This window comes from Peromyscus eremicus, chromosome 8a (assembly GCF_949786415.1).
Source record: "Peromyscus eremicus chromosome 8a, PerEre_H2_v1, whole genome shotgun sequence".
NCBI classification, from domain to species: Eukaryota; Metazoa; Chordata; class Mammalia; order Rodentia; family Cricetidae; genus Peromyscus; species Peromyscus eremicus.
In genome coordinates, this window is record NC_081423.1 from 66,289,596 (window position 1) to 66,310,102 (window position 20,507).

The 20,507-nt window shown below is 44.4% G+C and overlaps 2 pseudogenes; one reads left to right on the forward strand and one right to left on the reverse strand.

Moving 5' to 3' along the window:
• Positions 1 to 6,918: 6,918 nt before the first annotated feature.
• Positions 6,919 to 7,906, forward strand: LOC131917042 (schlafen family member 2-like; annotated as a pseudogene).
• Positions 7,907 to 13,493: 5,587 nt separating this feature from the next.
• On the reverse strand, positions 13,494 to 18,797 carry LOC131917043 (E3 ubiquitin-protein ligase RBBP6-like; annotated as a pseudogene).
• Between the last annotated feature and the right edge of the window lie 1,710 nt (positions 18,798 to 20,507).

Consider the following 20,507-nt stretch of genomic DNA (forward strand, 5'->3'; position numbering starts at 1 on the left):
TGGGGATTAATCTTGTAACTTAAAATAAGATCAGTCTCTCAGCAGTGTCATTTTACCACCGCTTGAACTGACCTGTTCACTTCTGAGCTTCTCTTTTCTGAGCCAACACCATACAGCATTGGTCCTCAACCAGCTGATTAAACATTTGCCCGTTTCCATCGTGTGCCATTTAATCTTTTTTTTTTTTTAATTTGTACAATGTGCACACCCGATGTTGTGGCACAGGCCAGAGGCAGGCACGCTAGCCTAGTCTACAGAGTGAGTTCCAGGACAACCAGGGAGGGCTGCACAGAGAAACCCTGTCTTGAAAACCTAAAATTGAAACGTTTTAAAATAATGAATATAACATCCCATATATAGGAGAGAAAGAAAAAAAAAATCAAGCCCTGTTTTATCGCTCCATGAGTTTGACCTAGACTTCTATCATAATTAAAACATGGGATCTTGTGTTTGTTTGATGGGATCTTTCGTTTCTTTGTTAGAGAATCTCAAAACATTTCTGGGTAAGGAAAGGACTTTAAGGATTCAAAGGACAGATTCTGTACAACTGTGCTCACTGTGGCACTCCTCACAGGAGCCAAGATGTGAATGCGTTCTCTCTTCCATCAGCTGATGAACCGACAAAGAAAATGTACACGATGGCATTTTACTTGGCCTTAATAAAAATGAAATGATACCTTTGTCAGGGAAGAGACAGTGATTAGTGAAAAAAGTGGGGCCTGGGATAACAAATATGAAGCGTTTTCTCTAATTTGCAAAATCTATTATTTCTTTGGAAAGAAAGGAGCCGAAGGGAGAGGGAGGAGAAGAAAGGATAGTGGGGAGGAGGAAATGGGGAACGGGTGATGGGGGAATGTGGAAGCCCCTTTTCAGGTTCCTCATGGCTTTACTCAGCAGATCTGCATAGAGAGGATGATTAGGACCACAGGCCTGAGTGCAGGTGTCTGAAATGGTCTGCACTTGGCTGTGCTGGAGGGAGGTCCTTTGCTCCATTCCTTGGCCTCTCTGTAAATACCATGGGGCAGAGACAGTCAGGGCCCATTGGAATAGGCTCCAGGCCCTCTTGAGGCTATCCTTTATTTTCTATCTGTTTATCTCCACAATCTAAATCCTTCTATCTAATATTTCCTGCTGCTCACACTCAAGAAAACTCTGGGGAACTGTGGGGTTGGTGGGTAAACACCCTGAAGGGGAAGAGCATAGAGAGGGAGGGGCAGAGGGAAAAGAGAGGTAGGGTACATTAAAAAAAAAAACCTATAGAGGGAAGATTTATTTTTAAAAAGCCTATAGAATCCCTTCCCTGAGATTCCCACGGAAGCATGTTTCCTTGCTATAAGGAGGGCATCTTTCACGTGAGAGTTTTCCTCTCCTGTTTCCAGGAGGAGAAAGAATGACATTGTCGGGGGCTGGAGAGATGGCTCAGAGGTTAAGAGCACTGCTTGCTCTTCCAAAGGTCCTGAGTTCAATTCCCAGCAACCACATGGTGGCTCACAACATCTGTAATGAGATCTGGTGCCCTCTTCTGGCAGGCAGGGATATGTGCAGACAGAACACTGTATACATAATAAATAAATAAATCTTTAAAAAAAAAAAAAGAATGACATTGTCTCTCTTACATCTGCAGTTTTCATTTGCCTTAAATAAAACAGCATATAGTGAGGTGGCATCTCCTACCACTGTCTAGTATCCTTTTGGGTAAGCAGGGATCGGCTTACAGACTTCCTGGATTGTGGACCTGGCAACTGCCACTCATCACGGAGGATACAAATGCCACCTGTGCCATCTTCTCACAGTGGGGAGATGAGGGGAGAAGATGCTTCTGTCTTGTGTTGCTCTGTGGCCATGTCTCCTGGAGTGTTGGAGCTCCCCACTCCACCCCTTGCCCTGGGATTTAAGGCCTTCTTGAAGTGAAATGTTAACCCACCACCCTCTTCCTCTACCTCAGGCCTGAGCTCAGGCTGCAGGAAACCAGCATTGCCAGCCCCTCCCTGCTCAAAGGCAGCAAGGACCTGCTGTGCCTAGGCTATGACCTGGGAGATGCTTTGTCTGCCATGTGGGAGACTGCAGAGTGGGAAAGCGCTGTGGAACATCAGCCTAAATGTGCACAAGAGGAGTGTGCCTGTCATTACAACTCAGCAAAAGCATATCTGCCAGTGTGCTAGCCCTGGAAATGAAAGAGCAAAAATGGGAAACAGCTGGGGGCATTGTGAAAATAAAGATGAGGGTTTGTGTTTGGGTTTTGTTGTGTGTGTGTGTGTGTGTGTGTGTGTGTGTGTGCACATGCTAGAGTGTTTTTGTGTGTGTTCTGCTATACTACTACACATTTATAGAAAATATACTACTTACACATTTCCTAAATCATTTGAACAAAATTTAGAGTAAACTAGGCCTGGTGGTGTAGGCCTGTTGTCCTAGCTACTCCCCAGGCTGAGTCATGAGGATCACAAGTTGAAGGTCAGCCTGACCTTGTCTCAAAATAAAAATAAAATAAAATAAAATAAAATAAAATGAAATAAAATAAAATAAACCAGTCTGGGGCTCTACCTTAATGATAGAGTCCATAGCATATGAGAGACTGGAATTAAAGGTGTATGCCACCATGCTTGGCTAAAAATTATTTTTAAAAGTCTCATTCATGAACAGGGACATCTTTTCTTTTCTCCGAAACTGTAATTATGCAACACCAAGGTTAAATGATCCATGCTCCTACCCACAATTCTCCAAGTACTTTCTTTGAGGCTCTGGATTGATTAGGCATGGCTCTACCATATGTGCTCCTTTGCAGAGTCAACTATTTCTGAGACATGAGTACTCATCTTTTGTAATCAGATGCTGATTTCAGCCTTTCCTTCTTATTTAAATTAAAAAAAAATTCTGTATGTCTGTTAGGCTAATGGTACATGCATGCAATCCCAGACCCTGGCAGTTACTTAACAAGACTTTATCTCAAAGTGGGTTTGGGGTAGGATTGAAGAGATGGCTCAGTGGTTAAGAGCACTGGCTTGTCTACCAGAGGTCCTGAGTTCAATTCCCAGCAACCATATGGTGGCTCAAAACCATTTATAGTGGGATCTGTTGCCCTTTTCTGGCAGAAAGCCATACATACAGATAGAGCACTCATATGCATAAAATAAATCTTAAAAAAAAAAAAGAATGACACATGGTGAACAATGCCTTGAAAAACTGAGAGAGAGGCTCCAGGAAAAAAGGCAGAGGGCCTTTTACCTCAGGTGCGTTTGTTCCCTGGATTGTTCTTGTTCGTGATTTTATGCCTCCTGTATTAAACATTTACATTCAATTTAGGAGACGTATTTATACTTCTTGGATGTCAGAACATAGCTACAGAACCCAACCTGGTCAGTGTACCCTGAGTCTTGGTTCCATGCATTCCCAGATATATTCTATAGAGGGTGCCAGACAATTGTGTTTAAATTGGAGTGTCCTGAGAAAGTTCTGGGAAATGGCTGCTCTGTTCATGTTTACTATGTGCTTACTGGCATTTATTTACATGTTTTTCTGAACTCAAACAACGTTCCTTGTATCATTGCTTTCTTTGTTACATTCATGTATAAAAGCACACTAAAACTGAGCTAAGCGGCATGGCTGCAGATTGCCGCTACAGTACACAGAGGTGTCTCCAAGCCGCACTGTGTGGTCCATGGTGCATTTAGCCTTTGCTAGTACAGAACAACAACAACAAAAGGTTTCTGGACTACACGCTGCTTTAATGGAGGTATAGACCCATTGCTTCCAAGAGATGGTGGTGCATATGGTTCCTAGAGCCAGAACTGGCGGTAAACACACCAATGTCATGTTAGAAGGCAGCTATGCTCACTACTATACCACCAATGCCACAGGGCCATAAACTGTGGTGTCCTGCAGTGTGTTTTTTATTTTTTTTTGTGGGTATTTTTGTTTTTGTTTTTGTTTGGTTTTTCAAGACAGGTTTTTCTCCATATGGTTTTGGTGCCTGTCCAAGATCTTGCTCTGTAGACCAGGCTGGCCTCGAACTCACACAAATCCACCAGGCTCTGCCTCCCGAGTGCTGGGACTAAAGGTGTGTGCCACCACTCCCTCCACTGCCATGTTGGAAAACTGAGGTGGGCAGAGCCGGCAGCCAAACCTGCCATTTCAGTCCTAGTAATGCTGCAGTCTAAAGCAATAGATTCTCGAGAGCCTGCCAGCACCTAACTGGACTAAGAGGTGAGTCTTTATCCTCAAACCTGAACACCCCAGTCCCCAGGGTTTGGGCCCAGGGGCACAACCCTATCCCCCCCACACACACACCACTACCCATTGCAGTCCTAGTTTTAGGCCAGGCAGGCAGGCAGACCTCCTGCAGACAGGTCAGACTACCACCATCCCCCACCAGACCTTGTAACCCACAAGACCCTCCCTCCTAACCCACCCATGTGCCAAGATTACAACTACTCCCTGAAACAGAGCCCACAAGGGCCAATTAGACTAAGAGCTTCTCCCTGAGACAAACAGTCCATTAGCACCGACTAGACCAAGAGCTCCCACAGGACCAAGAGTATCAATCAGACCAAGAGAGCCACCCTCAGACACAAACACCACTTGCACCAAGGGGAGAAAGAGATGGGTAGACGCCAGTGCAAAAATATAGTCAACAACAAAAAACCCACCACGGTTCCCTCAGAACCTACATCAGCAAGACCTGAACATCCCAACTCAGAAGAAACAGAAGAAATCAACCTTAAAAATGACCTTAAGAAGATGATAGAGATCTTTAAAGAGGAAATGAAAAACTCCCTTAAAGAATTTGAGGAAAAGTCAAACAAAAAATGGGAAGAAATCAGTAAATCCCTTGAAAGTCAAGAAAAAGCAATTAAACAACTGAGGGAAACAGTTCAAGATTTGAAATCTGAAATAGAGACAATAAAGAAGACACAAACTGAGGGAATGCTGGAAGTGGAAAATCTGAGTAAATGAACAGGAACTACAGATGCAAGCATAAACAACAGAATGCAAGAGATGGAAGAGCAGATCTCTGGTGTTAAAGATACGGTAGAGAAAATAGGTTCATCAGTCAACACTGTCATAAAAGCCAACAAAGTCATGACGCAAAACGTCCAGGAAATTTGGGACACCATGAACATACCAAACCTAAGATAGAAGAAGGAAGGAGAAGAACACCAACTCAAAGGCACAGAAAATATATTCAACAAAATCATAGAAGAAAACTTTCCCAACCTAAAGAAGGAAATGCCTATAAAGATACAAGAAGTTTACAGGACACCAAATCTCCCCTCACCACATAATAATCAAACCACTAAACATACAGAATATAGAAAAAATATTAAGAGCTGCAAAGGAAAAAGGCCAAGTAACATATAAAGGCACACCCATAAGAATAACAACTGACTTCTCATTGGAGACACTAAAAGCCAGAAGGTCCTAGACAGACGTTATGGAGACACTAAGAGACCATGGATGCCAACCTAGACTGTTATACCCAGCAAAACTCTCAATCAACATAGACAGAGTAAACAAAATATTCCATGATAAAACCAGATTTAAACAATATCTTTCCATGAATCCTGCTCTACAGAGAGCACTGGAAGGAAAAATCCAACCTTAGGAAGTTAGATACACCCATGAAAACACAGGCAATAGATAGTCCCAAACCAACAGATACCAAAGAAGGGAAACATACAACACTACCCCCAGAAAAATACAGGAATTAGCAATCACTGGTCATTAAAATCTATTAATATCAATGGTCTCAATTCACCTATAAAAAGACACAGGCTAACAGAATGGACATGAAAACAAGAGCCATCTATTTTCTACACAGGTCCTGATAAGGAGGGTGCTGGACAGGCGTGACTGGGAGAGAATGAGGAACTGAGACTGCTCAGCAGTGCATAGAACAAGGTCTGCATCTTCTAACTGGAGAGAACTCAAACTGCTCCCTTCTGGGCACTACAGGCTGCTTTAGATCCAGATTACTTTAGTTGTGGTTTTGCTTTAGCATTTTAGAGGCAGGGTGTGGCAGACAGAGTCTTGATGTGTACCCCAGGCTGGCCAGCAATTCACTGTGTGTGTTCTGCATGCCTCAAGCTCACAATGCCCACATCAGGCTCCAAAGGCCAACACCATGCTTGGCTCCTTGCAGTTTTTGGATGGAGATGAAGGTCTCTGGCAGGGCTTTAGGGAAAGTGGACTCACATCTGGGGCAGCCCACCTGTGTAGAAATAAGTAGTGATTGGCACTAACACATACTGATTCCCCTCCCATGAAGCAGAATGCTCATCAAATGGGAACACACACCCTCCTGGATATTTTCTGCAGAGTTACAACACATTATCACCATTATTAAGCTTTCAGTTTTAACTTGAGTGATCACACCTGTCTGGCTTCCTTGCTATTCATCTCCTGGGAGACAAGACTTTTTCCTTTAGCTGACTTTCATCAGCGTGTTCAAATGCTTTCTTTTAGCTGGGACCTATTGGAACACTTGGCCAGTCTGAATTGATCTCGGCACAGTCCCCATTGACCTGGAGCTCACTTTGTAGACCAGGCTGGCTTTGAACTCACAAGATCCACCTGCTTCTGCATTCCAATTGCTAGGATTAAAGGAGTATGCTACCTATGCACAGCATAATTAAGTTTCTTAATTGCAAACAATTAGAAACAAATTATATACAGTCATGACAAAAATGTGAAATTTTACTACTCTCACAAGTTATTGTATTCTGTTGCAAATGTGTCCAACAGTCCCTAAAGAAAACATCAAGTCTGACCTTCACACTTACTCATTGAGAGCAGCTCAGTGGTGGTGCTGTGTGTCTGTATTGTAAAGAGTTGGATCTGACTGGTCAGGTCCTACTGTAATGGCTCTGTCTGTTTTACAGGAAAGAATATCTTCTGGGATGCAGAGGCAGTGCTTGGAAAATGAGCATCGTCATTGGTCAGGAGATGGACTATGAAGAACTGGTTCTATCTGCAGGAGAAATCACACTTAGAGAGAAGAATGGGAAGTCAACAAAAGATCCTCAACTGAGAAAAAGAGAGGTCTAAAATATCTCAGAGGCTGTGTGTACTCTGCTGAATTCTGGAGGGGGCGTGGTCAAGGCTCACATGAAGAGTTCCAATTACAGCTTCACCAGAGATGGAATAGGGCTGGATTTGGAAAATTCTGTTCATAATATTCTTCCATTTCCTCATAAATACCTACACTACAGGCAGAACAAAGGCTACTTTTTAATTTTTGTAAGACCATGGATCCGGGATATCTCTGGTCAGCGTGTCCTTACATTAAAATCCAATATTTATGTGAGAAGTTTGTCATACTCATTTGAACTGAAAGCACCTGATGTAGTTTGGTTCCTCAAAGCCATGAAGGATGCTGAATTGAGATGAAGTTCAAGACAATGTTTGCATGGATCATTTGACTCTGAGGAATTAAAACTAGAACATCTTGAGCCATTTTTTAACAAGAAAAGTTGACCCTGGAGGAGCCATTCTATTTCCCTAAATTAAAACATGCAGAGGTTAAAATGTCCCCTAAAGAAAAGGTTATAGAGATTCTCCCTAAAACTGTTTCTGAACTTGCAAACACTGTCGGGGATATTTGTTCATTGGTTTTGAAGCAGAGAGGAGCGATCTTGTGCATCTAGAGCATGTAATAAAGAAATGCATCCAGCAGCTGCCTGTCACTCACTTCTGTGAGGAGCAGGAGAAGATAAAGTACACAAGCAAATTCATCCAAGTCCACAGACCTGGAGCTATGTGTTCCTATGTCTGTGCACTCAGAGTGGAGAGATTCTGCTGTGCTGTGTTCGCTGCAGAACCCAATTCCTGGCACGTGGAAGACAGCTGTGTGAAGAGGTTTACCTCAGAGGAATGGGTCAAGCTCCAGGTGGATGCCCCACCATTTTGAGGAAGGGGGATTTACAATCACTATGCATTTACTCTGGAGGTTGGAAGATTGCTTTCTGGGACTTGAGCAACATCAACACTCCTCATGTCAGAGTTTCTCTGTGTGTAGCCCTGGCTGTCCGAGAACTTTTGACCAGGGTGGCCTCATACTCACAGAGATCTGCCTCCCTTGCCTCCCAAGTGCTTAGATTAAAGACATGAGATACCATCATTGTGTATCCTTATATTGCTTTGCATTAACAAAACATCATATTTGTAGCAAACACTCAAATTTTGCGTTGATGTCCCATCACTGACTGAATGGTTAAGGGAGGCAAAACTCAGTTTTTGTTTTTGTTTTTTCCCAATAAAGTGGATTGCTGACAGGGCCTTGCATGGACCACACAGGTGCTATACCACTGCTCCACATCTCCAGTCCTTTTTGTTTTTATTTTCTGAGACACTGTCTAACTTGCCCAGGTTGCCTTTGAACTTGTGATCTTCTTGCCTATTGAAGCTGAGTAGCTGAGAATATCAACCTGTGGCAGGCCCCAAGATGGCTGCATGACTCCTTTTGTACAAGGGAATCGGGTAATCATTTTCATATAAAAAAAATGCTATTGGATTTTTTAGTTTAAGATTTATTATTATTTTTAATTGTGTGTGAGCCCATGTGGGTAGAGTGCTCACAGAGGACAGGGGTATCCAGTGCTCCTGAAGCTGTAGTTACAAAAGCCTTTAACCTGCCTGACATGGATTCTGGGAACCAAACTCAAGTCCTCTGCAAGAGAATTACCCCCTTAACCACTAAGGCCTTTCCAGCGTCAACCTGCTATTGGTTTTCAGACAAGGTGAATCAAAGAGGACCCATAGTGTAATTGTTGGTGAAGCTTGAACTCATCCCTCCGTTTTATATTATTATTGCTACTAGTACTTTGAGACTGTGAGACAGGGTCTCACTATGTAGCTATGGCTGGCCTGGAACAGGCTATCATTATATAGATCAGGCTGGCCTCAAGTTCAAAGAGATTCACTTGCCTCTGCCTCAAAAGTGCTGGGATTATATGCATGTGCCACCATACCCAGCAAATTCATCTCTCAGTTCATATTCATCTGTTGTTATTATTTAATGTATGTATGTATGCGCTTGCATGTATTACCTGTTTGTGGAGATGAGAGGAACCTCGATATCATCATTAGAAATGCTGTCCATCTCCTTTGAGACATGAGATTCCTGCCCCGCCTGCAGGGCTTCAACAGGTTCTCGACCACCCTAAGGATGGAATGATAGGGACAGGAGATACAAAGGAAATACACCAAGTCTAGATTCTGATCAAGGTGCCACGTTATTTTTCTCCAAGAGGGTTTATTTATTTCCTACACGGTGAGGGGAGCAAGAAGATGTCATCTGCATAAGGTGGGGCAAGCTAACAGGATGTTTGTACAGGATGTTTACAGGGTAAAAGGGTCAAGGGCTCTGCCTCAATGTCCTGTAAGATGATCTAGTTCCCTGTCTTATGGGGGTCTGTATTTTTCCACTAACTAGAGATTCTATCCGTGTCCCTGACAGATTCCCACCAACCTGAAGCTTACTACTTGGGCCAAGCTTTCCGGCAGGAGAGCCCCAGGGATAGTCCTGTCTCTACCTCCCCAGCACTGTGATTACAAGCTTACACTATCACACCCAGATTCTACATGAGTCCTGGGGATCAAGCTCAGATTCTCATGAATGTGCTTTATGGACTGAGTCATCCCTCTTCCAAGACCTTATTTGTGGTTTTGAGACATAGGCCCATAGAGTGAGGCTGACTTTCAACTTGAAGTTACCTCCCGAGTGCTGACATCATAGGTGTGAACTCTCACACCCAGTATACACAGTGTTGAAGATGAAGCAGAGTTCTGCAATCACTCTACCAACTAAGCTTCAGTCTAGCTTTGGATTGTTTTTGCTTTTCTATTGGTCTATTTGTTTGTTTTTACGATGGTTTCTCTAGCCCAGACTAGACTTAATTTATGTATGTAGGCCAGCCTGGCCTTGAAGTCATAATTGGTATTCCTGTTTCAGGCTCCAAAGCGCTGGGATTATAGACAAGAGTTACCACACTTAGCTCATTCTACATCTTCCCTCTCAAATTTCTATATCTCTTGTTCCTTCTCTTCTCCTTCATTCCAAGAAGTATTTTTTTACTTTCTTTTTATTTACTGTATCTTTCACACCATGGATCTCATTTCCATTTATTTCCCCATCCCTTTATATCTGACCTCTGCCTTTGCAACCCCCACCACCACCAATAGAATAAAATAAAATTTAAGGATCAAAAACAAAAAAAAAATGGAAAATCTCATCATGGAATCTGGAAGCTGTAGTATGACACAGTAAATTATATAGTAAACTGTTTTATCCATATATCCTTACTTGCAAGTGTTCATTGCAAAGAGTCATGGGTCCGACTCGAGGCCTCTGGTTTCTGCGACACTAAGGATACTGGGCCCTCACTGGACTCCTCTTGGATTCCTGTTGTCCTGTGTCCTGGAGATCTTGCAGCTTTGGATCTGCAGGACCAGCCCTTTTACATGCTTCAGTAGATCATAGTGTGCCCTGACCTCACCACCAGTGTGAGCTCTCCAGCACTGCCCTGGCTAGTTCACCCCTTGCAGCAATGAGCAAGGGGCAGGCCAGAGCTCCTGCTTTCATGCACTCAGGGTCAGCTCACCCACACCTACACCATCCAGGCCACATCCACTGCATTGCTCAGATGAAGTGCAAGGGCCTGAGTGCTGCAGCTGATGGGGGTAGGGACAGCTCTCCCACTCTTATGACCTCAGTGCCAGCTCTCCCACCAGCCACAGCTGGGGAGGGGGAGCAGGGCATCTTTCCCCACCACCACCTTTTTACAGATGAGGGGTGGGGCAGCATCACATTCTCCAGCTGCCTCACCTGCATCATCCAGTCAACAGGGTTAGCTCTACTGTGCTGCCTAGGCCTTGTGCAAGGCCTCCTTTCCCATGTGCTGCAGACAGTAAGGGGGAGGGTCAGCTCTGTCGCCAACCGCAGGTGGCAGGACCAAGGGGAAGAGCAATATGTATTTTTTAAAGATTTATTTGTATCACTATTTATTTAGAGGTATGTGTGTGTGTGTGTGTTTGTAAGCATGTGCATGCACACCTAGAAAAGCCAAGAATGTGTGTAGGAATCTGAACTCTGGTCCCATGGAAAAGCTGCAAGTACTCTTATTGGATGAACATATTTATAGGATCTTTCCTGTCTCCCACCCCACTCTCTCTCTGAATGTGTGTGTGTGTGTGTGTGTGTGTGTGTGTGTGTGTGTATGTTTGTATTTTTTTTAGACATTATATTCTTTGTTTGTAATCAAGTCTTACTCTGTAGCTCAGACTAGCATAAAACTTACGATGTAGTTCAGCCAGCTGGACTTGAATATGTGACTCCCCCCCCCCCCCCCCGCATCATTTCCCAAATGCTGGAATTTCCAACACTTTTTTCATCTCTTTTTCTTTTCCTTATTCAATAATCTGACCTGGATTCTAGGAAATGTAGCTTCATGTGTGCACTGGAATATCAGGTAAATAATTCTGTTCTTCCCCAACCTTCCTTCATTTGGTGCCACTTAGCAACAAGTGAGTTTGTGCCACCCAGTGGCTGGAACTAATAACTGCATCTTGAAAAGAGCAGGGCATTCAAGAATAAATGCAACAAGGGTGAGTCACAACAAAGTCCAGGTCTATATTGCTGCCCAGTGGGAAAATAATTCCTAACAGGCAGACAGTTCTACTGTAAGTCTCATTTTCTAAATGATAAGGGTATATTCCGAGGGTTACAGCCATGGACTCTGCAGGACTAGATGGTGTCCTGGAGATTTTCAAGGATCTTACTCAAGTCACTCCTCCTCCCCAGTGTGCTGGAAATCAAGAATAAACAGTGCAGGACATTGGGTCCTTATTAACCTCTAGGAGAATTGAACACCTTGCTGAGAGGACATTGAAGTAGAGGGCTCATGAACCAGGCCTACAGGAATATTAGTAGTTTCTTGTAGGATAACTATGCTTGACCTATATCTAGGACTATGTCAAGGAGGAGTCATAGGTTTTAGAATTTATAGACTCAACTTTACTAGATTGAAAAAGGCTCTCCAGGCTGAGCAGTGGAAGCACATGACTTTAAAGCTAGCAGTCAGGGGCCAGAGGCAGATGGATCTATGTGAGTTGGAGGCCAGCCTGGTCTACAGAGTTCCAGGACAGCCAGGACTACACAGATAAACCATGTCTTGAACCCCACCCCAGAGAAAAAGAAAAATGGCACAGCCATAACTAAATGGAATGGCAGAAGTCATAAAGCCAGCACAACTGCTTGACAAAGATCCACAAAGCTGAGCCACATGATGGCCGCCATGCCACCGTTGGTTTTCATCTCTACCTGTTACATACTTGGGGTACTTTTAATATGTGTACAATTTGAGGATATTGGATTGATAGAAAATTCCTTATAAATCATTTATGCCTTCTCCCAGGAATGCTGCTCCTAAGCTTATCCAGGAAAAGTCCTGAACATACTATCTCCCCCCACCCCCACCCGCACACTTTGAGGGAGATATCCTTATCTACTTGAAGGTCTTTCTTATGCCTTGGAGGTTGTGACACATAAAGAAGAAGCCAGAAGTCTCTTTATGAGGCTATGAGACATTCTTGAAACATTTGTCCCTGTACTTACTCAGGAACAAGATATTCAAAACAAAGTAAAATTAAAAAGGTCAACAAGATTCAGTGGGCTAGAAGAATTGTCAACAGTTCAGATTACAAGACTCTTCCCACTGTACACTCAGACAATTATGTGACATACAACTCTCTGCCCTGACTCCTTACACCCTCTGAAGGACCCATCCACCACCAGGGGATGGCTCCCGGCAGAAAAATAAAAAAAATTAAAAAAAAAAAACACAAAGAAACAGAGTCTTACTATGTTGACCAGGGGACCTTAACTCAGTGATCTGCCTGCCTCTACTTCCTGGGTGCTGGGATTAAAAAGTGATTGTCACCAGGCCCAGACATCCCCTTTCTTCTCTTCTTTGTTTTTTTAAAGATGTATTTATTTATTACTTTGCCTATAAGATGGCTCTGGGATTAAAGGTGCCTGCCACCAAGCCCACACCTGAATTCAATTCTTCTTTGGGACTTACAAGGTAGAAACTGGTAATGTCTGTTACAAGTTGTGCTCTGAAATCACAGCAAATGGCATGGTCCCCAACCCTACACAAAATAAAAATTTTTAATATAAAGTATAAAAGATTGAATTTTTAATTTGTGTATATATGTGTTTGCATGCAAGGGTTTGTGTGTACCATGTATATGCAGGAACCTCTGGGGGACAGAAGAGGGTGTCAGATACCCTGGAACTGAACTTAGAGATGGTTGTGAGACATCCAGTGGGTGCTGGAACCGAACCCAGGTCCTCTGCAAAATCATCAAGCACTGCTCACCACCCTCTAGATCCTGGGTCACTGTCTGATGTGTCCTTCACTTCTTTTGTTTGTGTGTGAGAGACAAGGTCTCATTTAGCCTGTGCCAGCCTCCAAATAACTACAGCCAAGGATGGGCTAGAACTCCTCATCATCCTGCTTCCACTTCTCGAGTACAAGTTCAAGGTCAACTGTCACTCGAATTCTACTTCCTTTTAATAGTAAAAACCCAGAGCCAGATATCAGAGTAAATGCTGAAAGATCAGAGAGACAAAGGAGCAAGTCACAGCCCCCTGTCACCTTGCCAACTCCTCAGCTGAAAGGGGCAGATCCTGTTTCTATGAATACTCAGACTGACTGGACTGAGATCCTGTCTCCACCTGCCTCATATTTCTTTCTCCAGCTCTCTAGAGCTGATATTAAAGGTGTGAGCTACCACCACTGCCTAGCTCTGTTTCCCTTTTAGACTGGTTCAATCTCATATAGCCCAGGGTGGCCTCAAACCTCATGCAAGCTTTATTTGTCAGAGTACAAACAAAATGTCACATTTCTGCTTTTTGGTCTAATAAAAAAATTAATTTATTTAGAACGAATATAAGAATATATACAGACTTTGCTTCTTCACGTAACCATTTGGTATCATAGGTGGTTTTATGATCATGAGGCTTTTTGTCTCTTGGGGGACTAGAATTACTTTTTTTGGACTCTGTCCCCTTTTTAGGCAAATCTCTTTCTTTCTTGGCACACTTTTCTGTCCAGATGAGGAATGTTTACTCCAGGAGGGAGTCCTTCCTTATTGCTAACTCCCTTCTCCCATCTCTGCTCTGAACAGGAATCCTCTCCGCTGTCACAGTCCATTTTCTTGTCTCTACTGGGAGTGAAATCTTTCTTGGAGGAACCATGAAGGGATTCATCTTAGCTGAGGTCCTAGTCTCTTTGGAAGTCTGAGACAGATTCTTAGAATTTCCCTGTTCACTAACATTCCTTGGTGCTTTCCATCTCTGGCAAGGTGCTGCTCTTCCTCTTGTCAGAGATTTCCATTTCTAGCACTGAGTGATCCCTGTCTTTGGTTCTCTCCTTCTCACTGGACACAGAAACTGTTGAGCTTCTTACCTCATGGCTCACTTTTTTTGTGAGCTTCTGTATTTTCTCTGACTGCTCACTTTTTTTCTCAGTGTACTTGACTAGATATGATGGCCTAGTAGTAATCTATTTTATAATTTATAAACTGTGTATAGTTTATAATATATAAACCGTGTATAGGTTGTGTGAATGTCACATTTTCTTCTTCAGAATTGAAGTCATCTTGAACCCATTCAGACTGAGGAACCTGGATAATTATAACATCTTCAACAGGAGCTGTATTATCATGGTTCTACTCCTCCATAGGTTTAATGACTATTCTCTCTGTATCTGTTTTGTCTTCAGATTTTCACACAGGACTGCCTCCAGTTGAGCTTGCTTGTACTGGTGTAATCCAAAAAACCTACAGCTGGAGCCTTCAATCCCAGCTACTTTCCCCTTGGCCTTTCCCTTGACGTTTTCCTCTTTAATTTTGCTGCACATTGACTGCACTTCTTCAGAGGGTTCCTTCGAAGAAGATGTATTTTCTGCACTTCCAATTTTTTCCCACCTTCTCTGTTGAGTTTGATGGTTTTGGCTAGGGAAGCTGATGATACAAACATGTCCTTTTCTGGGGTCCTATCCAGTTTTTTAACACCATCCTCAATTTTCTCCTTTGGTGACAGTTTCACTATTTCAGCTCCTTCTACTTCAGAGATTTTCATGGACGATGACTCAAAATTTTTACCTACATTCTTTTGTTTAGTTTTTCTCTTTCTTTGCTTTTTCTTGCCACAAAGTAGATGATGTGTCTCAGGCTTCTTGGCCTATTCATCCTTACTGGCTGGCTTTCCTAACTTCATGCCCTTGGAACAGTCTGTTTTCGCCAGCTGATCCTTGACTGGCTTCGACTCCTGAAGTGCATCCCAGATTTAGAATGGGTTTGTCTAGGATTTCCATTGATGTTGTCATTCTTCTGATGATTTACAGAGTCAACAGTGGGAGCCACCTCTATGGTACTTTAAGTTGTGTTCACAAACTCATCTTCAGCTAAAAAGGAGTTAGATACCAGGATATATAAGACTCTTATTTAAAAAAGAATTTTTGATATCTAGCTCTACAGCTAGGATACACAAAGGGAACAACTAAAAGCAGATGTGACAAATCAGGCACAATACCACTGTGGCAATGCTTTGCAAAAAGTGAAATGGAAGAAGCAGCCCCATAGGATAGAAAGTGGACTGCAGAACTTGCCGTGTGTATAGAATATCCAAAAGGAGTGGAAATAAGCAAAAATGAAAACACAAGCAAACAAAACAGTACACCGGGGTCATGAGATGTTTAGGAGCTTTTTATTTGTATTTTTCCATCTCTCAAGCTGATAGGATCACGTTCCGTTGCCCTCTTTTAACAATGTTTTTGTTAAAAATAGACAGGATCAGAAGCAAGGCTAGGTGCTGCCCTCAAGACACCCAGTCCAAGAAACTGGTCTCAAGGATATCCTGCCATCACTCCCAATACAGCTCCAAGATCAGAGTTTCATAGAGTCAGTCTTTGCAGCCTGCTCTTTGGCTTTTTGAAGGGGAGGTTCAGACCTAGGAGAGTTTTCACACTCCCCATCCACCTACTCTCGGGGTCCTTTAGAAGGTTTGAAAACATTTTCTTTCTTGGCTGTAGCAGACAGGTCCCTTTTCCGTTTGGTGTTCTCTCTGCGATGGTGACTCTCTCTGCATGGAAAGCTTTCCTGGATAGTTGCCGCCTCGATTTCTGTGTCTGTGACTTTGTCCAGGAGCTCAGTGTTCTCTGGGCCCCCTTGTAAAGGGTGAATTGCTGATATTAAGAGGTGAAAGTCTCTATGGAGACAAGTCTTCTCTGGTAGCTGAGGGTCTAGCCTGTGCCCCCACAGCATCCCCTCGGTAGTCCTTGTTGTACCACTGTCGGTAGGCATTTCCCCTCCCATTCCCAGGAGCGTTCTTTCTCAAAGAGGTCTCTAAGGTCCACGACGATGACGACGAAGCCGCCGCCGCTCTGCCCTTAATAGGTTTTGATGTCACCGGGAGTGGACCTTCTCTGAGGAGATCTTGAGCGTGAACGATAACGTCTGTATGGAGGGGACCTTGACCTAGGTCCATGACATCGTCGAGACCTGGACCCTGAAGCGTGAGGACGGCTCTCGCCTCTGCCTCTCCTGGGGTAGCGAGGTGATGGCGAAGAGAAGCCAGAGTGTGGGCGGCTGGAGGATCCAGAGGAAGAGCTTGGCCGTGTGGAGCCAGATCTTGACTCGGAGGAAGAAGCAAAGGGACTTCTCGAATCCGATGAACCAGCACAGGGAGATTTAGACCTGGAAAAGGAGTGCCCTCGCTTCCTCTGAATCTTTTCGTACCCCGACAACGCCTCAAGAAAGCCATTGGTAAACTCATCTAGCCTGGACTTTTTCTTCTCCTCTTCCCTCAGTCGTCGTTGCTCTCTATAGAATTCTTCCCTGGACAAAAGCCGTGTTGCTGTTGTAGGCATGGGGTTTGGGTGAGCAGTCTGCACTCGTGGCGACCATACCAAAGGTTTCCATATAGTGGCAGGAGCTGGTGGAATCCCTGGGCAAGGGACACTATGTCCTGAAGGCTGGGGCTGCTCAGGAGGGAAGCCAGGAGAGAAGTGTGGGGGAGGGACACCTGGAGGAAGGGGCCCAGAGACTGGAGTGGCTGCCAGGGATGGGCCTTGAGCCCTCTGGGATCTTGGGCTGTGCTGTGGCCGCCTGCGCTCTGTGCTCCTGGAACAACTTCCTTCCCCTCTTCTGACTTGCCGTGGTGGAGGAACCAGACAGCCAAGCTCGCTGAAATGTCCCCAACCTGGTGGTCCACCAGCTGCAGGAGCAGCAGCATTTTTGCTGACCGGACCAGTTGTGGGGATCCACTGGTCCTGCAATGATGACTGTGCCAAGCGAGACGGAGTGGCAAGGACAGGCACCTCTTTGTGACCCTTTTCCTCAGTAAGAGCAGCAGTTGCAACTGAGGAGGCTCCCTTGGAATGTTCTGGTTCCACCGCTGCGGCTGGCGATAATTTATCACCCGAATCCCGAAAAGGGCCATCTGACTTTTCCGAATGGACTGGTCCAGACACTGTCGCAGTCAAATCAGGTAGCGGAGCTGGGACAGAGGGTGCGGTTCCAGGCACAGAGGGAGCCAAGGGGGACGGACTTGAAGTTAAGGAAGACACAGAGGGAGCTGGGAGTGCTGAGGAAGACGTCACTGGGATCCGCAGAGGATTCTGCTGTCTCCGGACCCCAGGTCCCACCAGAGGCTGCCGGCTCCTCTGAATCAGCGGTCTCGGTGGTGGTATTGGGGGTGGGGGTGGAGGGAAGTGTTTGCCAGCTCCTTTGGTATAGCCAGTTCCATTTTCGAAGTTAGTAACAGCCTGTCTTAAACACTTGTTGGCAGTTAAAGCATCCGGAGAAACATGGTTCTGATGACATGTTGGACACGTATGTTCATCTGATTCCAGGAGTGCTGTCCTAATGCATTCATCACAGTAACTGTGTCCACAGCAGGGAATGATAGCAGCATCCACCATGATGTCCTTGCAGATGAGGCACAGGAGCTCCTCCGGAATAGCATGTTCTTCTTCTGGTGAAGATGAAGATGAAGACGACGGATGCCGTTCATCTGGTAAGAAGGCTGGCTTCTCTTTCTTCCCGATCCCATAGGCCTCTGCATCTAGGGTTGGTATTGCGTATTTTCCAGTGCTCGTGAGCATTGCACCCTTCGTGTGAGCATCTTTCACCTCAGTCAGAAAACTGGTAGGAATTCCAGTGCTCCTTCTCATTCTCCCGCCAGATTCAAAGTTCTTATCCCCGTTTGTGGGGCAACTCTTAATATGATGACCAGGGACACCACAACGAAAACAGGTATAAGACGGAGGTGGTGGACCCAGAGGTTTCTTCACGAAACCGATTGGGTCGTATTCACGGCCACATTGCAACATCATCGCTTTGATTTTCTCTTCCTCCGAAGCATTGGCTTCAGCCAGATTGGCAGTCTCTGTCAGCTGGGCCAGAGAAATAGACGCAGAAGAGTCATGGGTTGCCTGTGTGGTTCCCATCGCTGGTTCAGTTCCACTTAGAGCGTGTGTCTTCCTTGCCGACTTCACGCCTCCACTAGGAACTCTTCTGACAATCACAGATGAGTAGTTAGGAACTGGCGCACTGCCATCAGTATACTCTTCTTCAGTCTCTGCGTTGAAGATCCGCAGATCGCTATTGGCGGCTTTCAGCTTTTCTCTGCCCATAATCTGCTTCTTTAAGTCGCAGAGGGAGATATGGAGCCCATCGAAGACGATCATGTCATAGTTGAGTTTAGAGGAAAATTTATAGTGCACACAGGGCATGGTGGCAGAGGATTCTGGGGCTGGGCGCCGCTCTGAACCCTGGCGTTTGCAGCTGGGTCTCAAGTCCACCCCGGGACCTTGATTGAACTCCTGTCTTCAAAGATGCTGCCTCAGAAGAGAGCTAGCTCCCTTGTGGGGTACAGAGAGAGACTCTTATCTTGGGGTCCTGGCTTCTTGCCCCACACTGGGCACCTGCTGTAGCACTGGTTCTAAATGGTTTGAACAGTAAAAACCCAGAGCCAGATATCACAGACGCTAAATGCCCAAAGTTCAGAGAGACCAAGAGGCAACCCACAGCCAACTCTCACCCACCTTTTCAACACCTCAGCTCAAAGGGGGAGATCCCGTCTCTAGGAATCCTCAGACTGAGCTGAGATCCTGTCTCCATCTGCCTTATATCCCTGTCTCCACCTCCCCAGGGCTGGGATTAAGGGTGTGGCCTGACCCCACCCTGATCTTCCTGCTTCCTCCTCCCAAGTGCTGGGATTAGAGTTAGGTGCCAACACTCCCTGGCCTCTGTGCTGAACTAGTGACCGGATCTGCCCTCTGATCTTCAGGCAAGCTTTTTTGATTGGGGCACAAACAAAATATCACCACACTCACCCCCAGCTGCATAGAAGTTAGAGACCATGTAAAATGAGACTCTTTTTGATAGAATAAATTTTAAAAAATGCATCATTATTTGAGTTTATAGGTTTCTCATCTGTGTTTAAACCTTTGTCTTCTTTTTTTTCCCTTGGTAGATTTTTAATACTCCTAATTCTTAGCCTCAAAATTTCTATAAATCTAACTATACTTCCTAGGAAAATTTTCAGGTCTCCCTAATTTTCAAAATTTATTTTTGTTACAAGCTCTTATTATGTGGTCCTATCTTGCCAGTGTGTTCCTGAACTCTCACAGACCCATTTGCCTCTGCCTCTGAACTTCTGAGATTTAAGTTGGGTGCTTTAATTCTATTTTTTTTTTATTTAATTCTTTTGAGGCAGAGTCTCTCTGTGGAGTCCTGACTGTCCTGGAATTCTCAATGTGGATCAAGCTGGCCTGAACTCAGAGATCTGTCTTGCTCTGCCTCTGTGCTTGGATTCAAGGTCACAGTTCCCTGTGTGCTTTTATGCTTAACTGACATACAATAACTGCACAATTTGGGGTTTAATGTGATATTTCAATATATGAACATAATGTATAATGGTCAAATAAGAGTAATTATCATATTTATCACTTTAAACCTCATTTTGTCAACTTTCAAAACCCTCTTCTAGCTAGATATATTGAAATATTTTCTAAATTGTTCATTGCAGCCACATTGCTACAGGAAAATAGAAGTTCTTCCTAACAATGTCTCCATACTCCACATCCATCCCTTTTCTATCCCTCTTCCTCCCCCCACACTCCCAGCATCTGCAGAATCAATTCTCTTCCCCACTTCTGTGAGGTATCTTTTCTGCTTCCACTCATCTGTGGAAGGATTTCCAAGGATTCTGATTTAATGTATGACTATAGTAGGATATCCGGCAATTAGATGAAAGCCAGCATTCCTGGGGAATTTGTGAAGCCAGTTTCTGTGAACCAAAGGATTCATTTCCTTACTTCTGGCAAAATCATATGGCTGTCCAGTTAACACGTATGAGTGGCACCTTTCAGCATCTAGGCCCATGCCAGTCTCCAGGCTCCCTCAGTCCCTACCCACCAGTACTTGTTAAACATTTCAAG